Source organism: Ictidomys tridecemlineatus, chromosome 9 (assembly GCF_052094955.1).
Source record: "Ictidomys tridecemlineatus isolate mIctTri1 chromosome 9, mIctTri1.hap1, whole genome shotgun sequence".
In the NCBI taxonomy this organism is placed as follows: Eukaryota; Metazoa; Chordata; class Mammalia; order Rodentia; family Sciuridae; genus Ictidomys; species Ictidomys tridecemlineatus.
This window is the reverse complement of record NC_135485.1, coordinates 124,308,253-124,320,363: the sequence shown is the minus strand read 5'-3', so window position 1 is coordinate 124,320,363 and position 12,111 is coordinate 124,308,253. Positions and strand designations below refer to the sequence as shown.

The window sequence follows — 12,111 nt, the reverse complement described above, 5'->3', positions numbered from 1 at the left end:
GGTGAAATTGAATGCATTTTCTCGATTTACTGCTCATTTACAAAACTAAATGAGCAAAAATATGATAAAATATAAATGAGCATTTTTACCAGAATCTTTTTATTTACAGCATTTAATTAGTGATATGTACCTCTTACCATACATTACAAATACTTCTCAAATTTGTAGTATCTTCCTGAGTTGGGTTTATTTTGTTCAATTTAATGCTTCTCAGTTCCATCAATTTTCCTGCAAATAATTTAATTTTGTTCTTCTTTATGGCTAAATAAATAAAACTCCATTTTGCAAATATACCATGTTCTCTTATCCATTCATCTGCTGACAGACACCTAGGCTGATTCCATGATGTGCTATTGTGGATTATGCAGGTATTGCTATAGTATGCTGATCTCATTCTTTTGGATAAATACCAAGGACTGGTCCAGCAGAATAATATGGTGATTTCATTCCCAGTCTTTTGAGGAATCTCCATACTGGTTTTGCCATAGTGGCTGTAAAAATTGACACTACCACCAACAGTGTAGAAGAGGCATAAGAATCCTCTCCCCGCATCACATATCCTCACCAGCATCATCATTTGTGTTCTTGATGACTACGATTCTAAGTGGACTGAGATGAAATGTCAGTGTAGCTTTGATCTGCATTTCCTTGATGACTAGAGATGCTGAACATTTTATATAATTGTTGGCTATTTGTACTTCCTCTTTTGAGAAGTGTCTGTTTAGCCCATTTGTCCATTTATTCAATGGATTATAATTTTTTTGGTCTTGAGATTTGTGAGTTCTTCATATATTCTAGATACTAATCTTCTGTCAGAAGAGCAACTGTCAAAGACTTTCGCACATTATGTAGATTCTCACAGAACTGTTAATTATTTCTTTGCTGTGTATACAAGCTTTTTAGTTTAACACTATCCCATTTTTTAATTTTTTAAAATTTTAATTTGTTATATATGACAACAGAATGCATTATAATTCATATTACACACATAGAGCCCAATTTTTCATATCTCTGGTAGAATACACAAAGTAAAGTCACATTCTTCATGTCTTCACATATGTCCGTAGGGTAATGATGACCATTGCATTCCACTGTCTTTCATACCCCTGTGCCTCTTTCCTTCCCTGCCCTCCCCTTTTCCCTTTTGCCCTATCTAGAGTTCATTTAAACCTCCCATCCCCGCTACACCCACAGCACATTATGAATAAGCATCCTTAAACCAGAGAAATCATTAGGCATTTGGTTTTTTGGGGACTGGCTAATTTCACTTAGCATTATATTCTCCAGCTCCATCCATGATGTTATTCTCTTTTAATGTTGAATAATAGTCCATTGTGTATACATACCACATTTTCTTTATCAATTCATCTACTGAAGGGCATCTAGGTTGGTTCCACAGTTTAGCTATTGTGAATTGTGCTGCTATAAACATTGATGTGGCTGTGTCCCTATAGTATGTTGTTTTTAAGTCCTTTGGGCATAGACCAAGGAGTGGGATAGCTGGGTCAAAGGGTGATTCCATTCCCAGTTTTCCAAGGATTCTCAATACTGCTTTCCATATTGGCTGCACCAATTTGCAGTCTCACCAGCAATGTATGAGTGTGCCTTTTCCCCCACATCCTCATCAACACTTATTGTTGTTTGTATTGGATAGCTGCCATTCTGACTAGAGTGAGATGAAATCTTAGAGTAGTTTTGATATGCATTTCTCTAATTGCTAGAGATGTTGAACATTTTTTCAGATATTTGTTAATTGATTGTATATCTTCTTCTGAGAAGTGTCTGTTCGGTTCCTTGGCCCATTTATTGATTGGGTTATTTGGTTTTTTGGTGTTAAGATTTTTAAATTCTTTATATATTCTAGAGATTAGTGCTCTATCCGACGTGCATACGATAAGAATTTGTTCCCAATTAGTAGGCTCTCTATTCACCTGATTGTTTCTTTTGCTGAGAAGATTTTTAGTTTGAATCCATCCCATTTATTGATTCTTGATATTAATTCTTGCACTATAGGAGTCTTATTAAGGAATCTGGAGCCTAATCTGACATGATGTCGATTTGGGCTTACTTTTTCTTCTAATAGATGCAGTGTCTCTGGTTTAATCCCTAGGTCCTTCATCCACTTTGAATTGAGTTTGGGGCATGGTGAGAGATAGGTGCTTAATTTCATTTTGTTGCCTATGAATTTCCAATTTTCCCAGAACCAATTGTTGAAGAGGCTATCTTTTCTTCAATGTACATTTTTGGTGCCTTTGTCAAATACAAGGTAACTGTAATTATGTCAGTGGAAATATTTCAAATATTTCAAAAAATTTTTGAGCTACAGGAGTCCTACTGAAGCAGTTGCTGCCTTTGTCTACTATATGTTGAAGTATTTCTCTCATGTTTTCTTGTAGCAGTTGCAAAGTTACTGGTCTTATTTCTAGGTCTTTGATCCATTTTGAGTTGACTTTTGTATACAATGAGAGGAAATGAGTTTCAATTTTCAACATACGGATATCCAGTTTTCCCTGCACCATTTGTTAAAGAGCCTCTTGTCTTTCTCAAGTGAAAATTTTTGGCACCTTTGTGGAGAATCAATAAATGTAGCTGTGTGGGTTTGTGTCTGTCTTCTATTCCATTCTATTGGTCTACATAACTTTTTTTATGGCAGTACCAAGTTGTTTTGTTATTGTGGGTCAGTAGTTGCCGAAGTCTGGCTTGGCACAATTCAGGAGCCACTTGTCAAAAGAAACTAACTTTATTTTTAGAACTACAAACGCCAAACAAAACAGCTCCTCAGGGAAAAAACCCTCAGAGCCCAACTGCCACCACCGGCTTCCACAAGCCTCTCAACCTCCCACCAACCTCACCACCTCCCACAATCCTCCTGTCCTTGAGGCTAATTGGCTGGGTCGCATGGGCGGAGCCAAAGAAGTCCCCCAATGAGCAGTTCCATAGTCTGAAGGGCAGGGAAACAGCCCAATGAACATCAACGCAGAGGAGCCAATCAGCTAGATGTTGCTGGGACCACTGTGAGCCAATCATCAGCCTGCAGCTGGAAGTTTGCTGGCAGCTGGAAGTTTGCTGGGGCCCCTTTGGCTGTGGCTCTCAACAAGTAGTATAATTTGAATCTGGGTATTGTGATGCCTCCAGCATTATTCTTTTTGTCTATCTTAACCTGGATGAACTCTCTGGCCAGTCACTTGGTTCTGGGTAGATATTCAATGAGTGACTTTTTTACACCAGAGGGCAAAACTCTATCCTCAGATCATATATACTAATACTATCATTTTTCTGTTTATAAGTGCCATGAAGAGCTCCTAAACATGCACAGACCACAAATTATTTCACTTTTAACTGCCTCCAATTTTCTTTCTCCATGCCTGAGCCACCCTGTTACTTTATTAACATCCCTAAACCCTATCCCTAGGAAGGAAGATTTAAGACTTGGGGCTCACGTTATCATTGGTGCCTCATGAACAAATTCTCTTTAGCAAAATTTCTCACTTTTTGCCAATGACTGGCATTCTGTATAGTGTTCAAAACAGGCCTGATTCAAGAACATAGGTAAACTTACTGAAATGAAGTGCCTTTTAAAAATGTCACTAAAAAAACACTTAAGAAACTAAAGGCAAATTCTGACAAAAACTTAAAAAAAAAAAAACAAAGAATCAAATCCAGAATTAACTATTATAAAAAGAAGATTTGGGGGTTGGGCCACAGTGGCACATGCCTACAATCTCACCAACTTAGGAGGCTAAGGCAGAACGATCCCAAAATAAATACCAGCCTGGGCAATTTAGTGAGGCCTTGTCTTGAAAATAAAATTTTAAAAGAACTGAAGATGAAGCTCACAGGTAGAACACTCCAGGTTGGATCCCTAGTACCTTTATAATAATGATAATAATTATAATTAAAATTTTTTTAAAAGTAGATTTTCATCATTTTCATTTACCAGACTAGTATAAAACAAAACATAGCCATAAATATTTGGCAATTTTTGCTACTCTAGAAGAAAACAGTTTAATTAAAACCTGCCATTGCCCTATACCACTTCTAGAACTTTCTCAGGCTTACTTAAATTTTCTCTAGGAATTCTGATTCAACTTGCTCTTTTAGGTAAGGCAAATATAAGTTAAATTCTAGGTACAGATAAGCATAGTCAGCATGTACTTAAAGGTTTTATGGATTAAAGTGATTAAGAAAGCAAAGATCAGAAGGGGAACTTGACCTTCCTTGAAACATGCTTAGTCTTTATACCTAACTTGATCAATAGTCATCAGTTCTGATTACCAAGTGTCAGAAAAACATAAGGATCCAGAATTCTGAATTATGTCTCTTATCCTCCAGGCTTGGCTCCTCTAGGAGATTCACACAGGAAATGCCACAATCTTCCACAATCAACTTCTGGGTAATTACTAAACCCAAATCTGACAGTAAGTATATTCCTAATACAAAATGAATTCAAGTAAAATTTTTCTTTTCTTCAACATATGTCCCTCCCCTTCAACAAGAATTGACTCTTCTTTTTACTGGGAATTTTGTTTTGCTGACATTCCCCTCATCTTTGCCATGCTGGCTTAATGGAGAGCTAATAATAATTACATTAAAACTCCAAGCAAGTTCCTGGTGGTCAGAATATATAGAATTAATTTAAAACTGAAATCGAAGCACATCTTGCTTCAAGCTTACAATTATTTAAAATACACGTATCAACTCCTATTTTATCAAAAAATATTTTCGGTTTTGCATTTTTACAACAGACTTTCAAATAAGAGGGCAAAACTAAGCAAACCTGAAAATTTTTTCACCCCTTGGAATTTGGCATTTCTGAGAACCAGGTCCAATCCTTCCATTCATACAAGTACTTCAGGTACACAACAGCTTATTATACTTGCAGTTTTCTAGAATCTTCACAGTAATGTGATCTTTGAACAATGGCAGACTAGTGACTTCTATTATCAGTGACTAATAATATTTCTCAGTTTTATTTTTTTATCTAATCATAATTTTTAAAGACAATATCTTTATTTTAAGTATCTCATTTTCTCTAAAAATGTATTGATAGTTCTTCCTGGACTTTTCTGAAGTTGATGAAAAGGAACACATAAGGACTCATTTATTTAAATGTAGAGATGGAAGTAATAAATGCCAAGAAAATGTTTGTACAAGGCTTTATGCAGTAATTGTAAAACAAAATTAGCTTTTACTATTCTAACAGACCATACTTTAAAGAAGTTGAAATACATATTAAAAATATTTTAAAAGGAAGAATATTGTTAGCTCTAAATAAAACAATAGCAAAAATTATTTTTTTAGAAAATACATTTTTTAGAAAAAAATGTCAATTTTCATTTTTAAAGCAGAATATTAAAAAAACAAAATATAGCAAAAAGAGACTTTTACAAAGTGGTCTTTTTAAGTCATAAGGCATTTGGTCAATAACAATAGATAAAATAATCGTTAATACTTATAAAGAAAAATTCACATGAAAGAATAAGATGAATACATCAGTAATTTCACACCAGATTATCCTTCATTCCTACAAGAGAGAAAATACAATTTCTGAATACACTCTACATCTTTTCAACTCAGATAAAAATATACACTTATGGAAAATTTGTTTCATATTAACTTAAAATTAAATATTCCTAACAAGTGGTGACACATACAAATGCAGAAGCCACTTCCAACATGTGGAGGAATACGGACTTATCTTTTCCTTATCCATATACTGATAAACTGACTCCTTCAAACTGACAGTTTTCCAGACATTCAGAAGAACAAAAAGGAAAATGCAAATAGATCATCTGTCTAGTATCTATCCAGGGAGTAGTCAATTGTTTATTCAAGATCCCTGAGGGTCTAAATAACTAATGTTCCTTGCAATAAAGAATCATTAAAACAAATGCCAATTTTTAATCCCTAAAGACTGGTACTCTATATTTGTGTGTGTGTGTGTGTGTGTGTGTGTGTGTGTGTGTGATATGTGTGTGTGTGTGATATGTGTGTGTGTGTGTGTGTGTGTGTGTGTGTGTATCTGTGTCTCTATCTCTTGGATCAGTTAATTCTACAAGAAATTGTATATATGACCAGTAAAAACTCAATAAATAAATGAAACTTTTTTATTGAATGGAAAAAGATAAGTCAAAGATTATTATGACTCAAATATTTTCCCTAACATCAAAGAACTTACTAATTAATAATGTGCATGGTTCTGATAAGCAGAATGGAATCCAATATTTAATAAGTAATCAACTAGCTAAGTTTTGCAAATTAGCAAAAACGCAGCATAAAATTACTGAAGAACAGTGCACCTAGTTCCTTTACTGAGTTAGACTCAATTTAGCTTTATTATTAATGCTTTACAGCATGGTAGGAAAACACCATAGCTTATTTGATAAAAAAAAAAAAAGTAATGGCAAATTAATATACATAAGCATAAAACATTCTAGATAATTAAGTCTTTGATCACAACTTTTCCAGATTTTTATGTATTTACTAAAATTCTGGGTTTATTTTCCTTTTATTTTTTTTAAGCATACACAAAGGGTACAGCTTGTCCTCTGATAAATTTCTTTTACCCTACTTGAAGGGAGATTTCCCAATGTTGCTATTTGATTATGCTTTTTTGCTGATACAAGATTGGAGACACTAAGGTATGCTATTCCAACTGAAATTTGAAATCTGCATACTGAAGACATTATATATACTAATTATAGATTTAGTAACCTATACTGTTACAAAATGAAAATGTTCAAATCCTCAATTTTTAAGCTAAATTATAAAATTATTTTAAAGATAATATTTCAATAAAAAAAACTTTGATTTCACATAAAGTTGACAAGCATTAATTCTTTTTCTGGAATCAATCTCCCCAGTCTTAGTTTCTTTTCAGTTGTAAAATATAGAAATCCCATTTTTATGTTAAAATTTTCAAAGAGTTTAAACCTTTCTGCTATGAAACTCACATTTTATGTTTTCTATCAACAAAAGGAAATTCCCACTTATACTAATAAATTATCTTAAGTAAATTTTTAATAACCAATAACATTATAACATTTTTACTGAATTTGAGCAGTTCATTTTTTTTGTTGCTCATTCACTATAAAATTCAAAGCTATCATGGTTTTGAGGTATAAAGGGTAAAGCCCATAGAAACAAATATTAATTGCACTTTCATATAAATAAAATAATCCAAGACCAAAGACTAATTCCTAACTTACTCAGATGTACAAACGGTCCTGCTCACCATGCAATAAACACAATCAAACCATCCTCTAATTATTTTTTCCAAATCCTGCTAGAACCAAGAAAAAGAGAAAATATTTATAATATATAATGCAAAATAAATTTATAATATATAGATATCCCCCAAAAGCTCATGTATTGAAGGCGTGGTCTTCACTGTAGCAAAGTTGAAAGACAGGGCTTCTGGAGAAGCAATTGGATCATGAGGACTTTTATCTCATCAGTGGATTAACCTATTGATAGCTGAATTAGGACTACTAGGAAGAAATAGAAATTGTAGGTGGGAGGACAGGATCAGAGAAAGCAGGTAAGGGAGGGTTGTCCTAGAAGTGTATTTTCTTATATTGATCCTTCCCTTCCTGCCCACTCCCCCTCTCTTCTTCCTGAGCAGCTTTCCTCTGCCATGTCCTGCAACAGTGAGGTACTGCCTTTTCAGGCCAAGCAATGGAGCCAGCTAACCAGGGACTGAAACCTCTTTCCTCCTCTAACTTGTTTTTTCTTAAATACCTGTAATGGTAATCAAAAGTTGACTAACACAAAGAAACTAACAGATGTGTACCTAATAAGGTACAAATGGAAATGTGGTAGACAAAAGTATATAAAGTGGTGTCACAGGGAAATAGGAAGTAGGATGCTGTAAACACAAGATTAGTTTTTTCTTATCAAGGCACTAATCTTCATGGCATTAATTAATAGAATATAAGTAATAAAATGAAATAGAGAAATCATACAACAGTGAGAAGAACATAGTAAAAAAGACAAAAAAGAAAAGAGTCAGTTTTGAAAACCAAAATAAATGAAAAGAAAGGAAGATTATCACAAAGAAATTTGAAATAACTGGAAAAGAAATGAACCATTTTAAAGTATAAGAGGTTGACTAGTAGTATAGCTCAGTATGTGTAAGGCCTGGGATTTATCCCCAGCATCAAATTATAAAAATAAATTAAAAAGGGAGATTAATAAGGAAAAGAAAATCATTTTTAAAAATTCCAGGTCAACATGGAAAAAATTAAGAACATTGAGAAATACTACTACCATAAATTATACTCTTGCTCACATCCCGCTCAGGCAATAAAATTTGGGTTTCCTCTTCATATAACATGCTGGCTACAGAATAAAGCTAAGAAAGAGAAAACTGCATGAAGAAACCACAGGACACAGGAAGTAATTTTAGAAAGCAGGGATGGAATGGCTCTTCGACTTTAGGGGTGAGCTTCCACACTGGAAAAAAAAGTGTGTAAAAGCCTGCATTTGCTTTATTTATATGAGAGAATATCAAAAGTTTTCCATAAAATATTCTCCTCCAATTTAGGTGGGAGGTGGGCTGTTCGGTTTGCAATAGGTTATGCCCAACTCCAGAGCTAGGAGAGAGGTCTTCCTACCCCAGGGAAAACAAAAGTCACATACATTGCACAATACACTGTGTGGGAGGGGCCACAAAATCATTTGCAATGCCAAACCTAAATCTTCCTGGGGAAAAGCCTAGGAAAAATGCTCAAATAAGCTCAAATAATTTACAGGTGACATCCCACATTATACAAAAATTAAGTAATGGGTATAATACCAATATGTATGATTTTCTATGAATTAAAAAAAATTACTTGGCAAATTTTTACTGACCTCTTGTTTACTTTATAGTCCCAAGTCTATCGGTTCATAACATTTTAAATTTCCAAGTGCATTAGATGTACTTTAATAACATTTCATTAATCTCCTTTGCACTATTTTCTGTTCTTTTTTCCTATTAAAGTCAATAATTTATTTAATGCAAATATAGACAGGGAACAAAGATGACACTGGTATTAAAAATTAAAGAGGAAGACAACTCAAATTGTAGGTGATGTTTAGAGAAGAGTTTAAAGAAGTCTGTTAGTGTGTACAAAAGTGTAGAACCCTTATCTGTGACAATCCAGGAATATTGTCTAATGAGTCTAATTTTAAGTCCAATAATAATAATAGAAGCATTTGAAGAAAATAAATCTGTAGCCTAAGAACATAAAGGGATTATTATTAAATGATGGGCAGCAGTGAGCCAGAGAACCTTAAAATTTCAACTGCCTTATGTGGCTTATATTGGAGAAGTAACTATCTTAACTAGTAAGGAGCACTTTTTAAAAATATCTTTTAATCTTAATTTTTATTGTAGAAAGATATTATATGTCAGATGTAGAAAAATCTAGAAATACAGCTGGCCAAAATGACCCATACCTGTAAACACAGCTATTTGGGAAGCTGATGTAGGGGTATTGCAAGTTCAAGGCCAGCCTGGCCATATTAGTGAGACCTTGTCTCAAAACAAAAAATAAAAATAAAAAGTACTGTTGGTATAGTAGCTCAGTGGTAGAGAACTCTTAGGTTCAATCCTAGTACTGCAAAATGAAAAAAAAAAAAAAGAAAGAAAAGAAAAGGAAAAAAAAGGAATAGCCAAAATACAGTTTTCTTTCATACATATAAAAATAATCTTTTCTGAAAGTTTTGCTTTCTGCTTTACTTTCTAAATAATATATTGCAATTTGCATGTTCTTAAATATTCAATAAAATTTAGTTATCAAAAAAATTTAAGTAATAGGGAGAAAAGTACATTATAGGCCATATCAAGAATACAGAATTTTGTAGTTTCTGGCCAATAAATATAATAGTCTTCAAAATAGCAAATTATCTTATAATTCTGCATGCAGTTTTCACTATAACAAATGTACTGGGGGGGAAAATCTTCAGAAAAAAAGATATAATGATGTTTTGTGTCAAATTAACCCAAATACCTCAGCTTTTTCTATTTCTTATCTTTTCTAGAAGCTCTGTGATTTAAATTTTAAAGAATATACTTAGAAGTCATCAAAGGGGTCCTATTTACTCAGATCAATAAACTAATTGAAGTGCAATACATTCAAAATAAGAGGAAAATACTCAGTGTATTTTGAACTTCTCAAATTAATACATTTAATCTGGGAGTAATTCATTACTATGGAATAAAAAAGATGGTAAATATATTATTTCATAGATAACAGTAACTAATACAATTTTTCTCATAAAGAACTAGTCTAGAAAAAACACAGATGATTTTTTTTAATTTTTTTTTGTAGTTGTAGATGGACCGAATACCTTTATTTTATTTGTTCATTTTCATGTGGTGCTGAGGAATGAACTCGAACTCGGTGCCTCTTAGGTATGAGGCAGGCACTCTAAAATTGAGCTAGAGCCCCAACCTCCACAGTTGACTTTTGTTAAGGATTTTCAATGAGAAAAAGGAGCAGGTATCCATATGCTTAAAACACAATAGATTGACAAACTGTTTCTGGAAAAAGGGGGATGCAGGAGTATATGAAAACTCTATACTTTCCATCCAATTTTTCTAATAGTGATCTAACAAAAAATCCACTAGTTTAAAAAAATTACAACATAAAAAACCAAGGCATAACAAAATGTTATCTAATATATAAAGCCCTGGGTTTGATCTCTACTACAGTTTTTAGTTTCCACTTGGAAATTTATTTTATACCTATTCTATGTGTGGATCAGGAAACTCTCCTAAAGGTTCATGTGTTGAAGATTTATTCCTCACCTATTGGTTACGATTGGGAGGTTGTGGAAACTTGAAAATGGGGTCCACTTAGAGGAAGTAGGTAACTTGGTCTATATCCCTGAAGGGTCTACCTTTTTTATTTTTTTAACCTTTATTTATTTATTTTATGTGGTGCTGAGGATTGATACCAGTGCCTCACATGTGCTAGGCAAGTGCTCTACCACTGAGCTACAACCCCAGCCCCCTGAAGTATCTATCCTATCCCTAACCCCCTTTTGCTTCTGGGTCACCATGAGATGAATAGCTTTGCCCTGCCACATGCTCCCCACCATAATGTTCTATCTTCCCTGAGGCCCAAAGTGTTGGGGCCAAGTAACCATGAACTGAAACCTCTGAAACTATGAACCAAAATATATTTCCCCCTTTAAGATGGTTACCTCATGTATTTTCTCACAACAGAAAGCTAACACACCTATTTTCTCCTAAGAATGAAAATAATATGACTACTGATGTAATTCTGAAAAAAAAATAGTAAATTTTGAAAATCAAAATTGTCAGTAGTCCAAAATTGTCAGTAGTCCACAGAGATAATCAAGTAATTTTATAGAATCTTGACCATATATAAAAAGTTTAAATAACAAAATATTGCATATATTTTTACATAAATACCGTGAACATTTTGTGTTATCACTAAACATTATGAAATGTGTAAAAAATTAATTGCATTTAAAACTAGGAAGAGATAGTTTTGTTAATACAGTAAAATAACAAAAGTGAGAGAAAACAACTTAGAGAAGACAAATAATCAGTATTCATTTTGGAGATACATGACTATAGTATATAGAAAGAGTGAAAAAGACCCTGAATACTCACTAGTAGGCAATATCAAGTTTGAACCAAACTCTCTAAGACATACTAGTTTGCCAAATAAAATAGAACAGCATATAGAAGGCAAAACCTTATCTAAAATGTCCCAAAACAAGTAAAAACATTATTTCAATTCTTATAATCCACTATAGTATTCCTTCAAAATTCCTTTATTTTTCATAAACCTTACCGTAGAGTCACAATATGAGTCCTCTCAAGGTTATTTTGTTATTAATTTTTTTTATAAAACAAGAGAAAAATACTACTGACATAAAATTACATCCATTTTCCTAACATGATGTTAACTTTAAGTTTTCCTGGTATCACCACTAAGCTACCAGTTAATATATAAGAATTTAGGTTCTTGTACTCATGTATTTTTATGATTTTATGCCAGAGGGAATGTAGTAGAAGGGCAAAAATAAAATTGGTTGCTATCAATTTTTTTGAACCAGTATGACTCATACTAGAATGATGCCATTCCTCAG

The 12,111-nt window shown here is 33.2% G+C and overlaps 1 protein-coding gene across 5 annotated transcripts in view; it reads right to left on the bottom strand.

Annotated features, from left to right (window-relative positions):
• Nucleotides 1-12,111, bottom strand: part of Lrba (LPS responsive beige-like anchor protein) — a 648,575-nt gene that overhangs the window by 452,974 nt on the left and 183,490 nt on the right. The gene's annotated exons all lie outside the window — the stretch shown is intronic.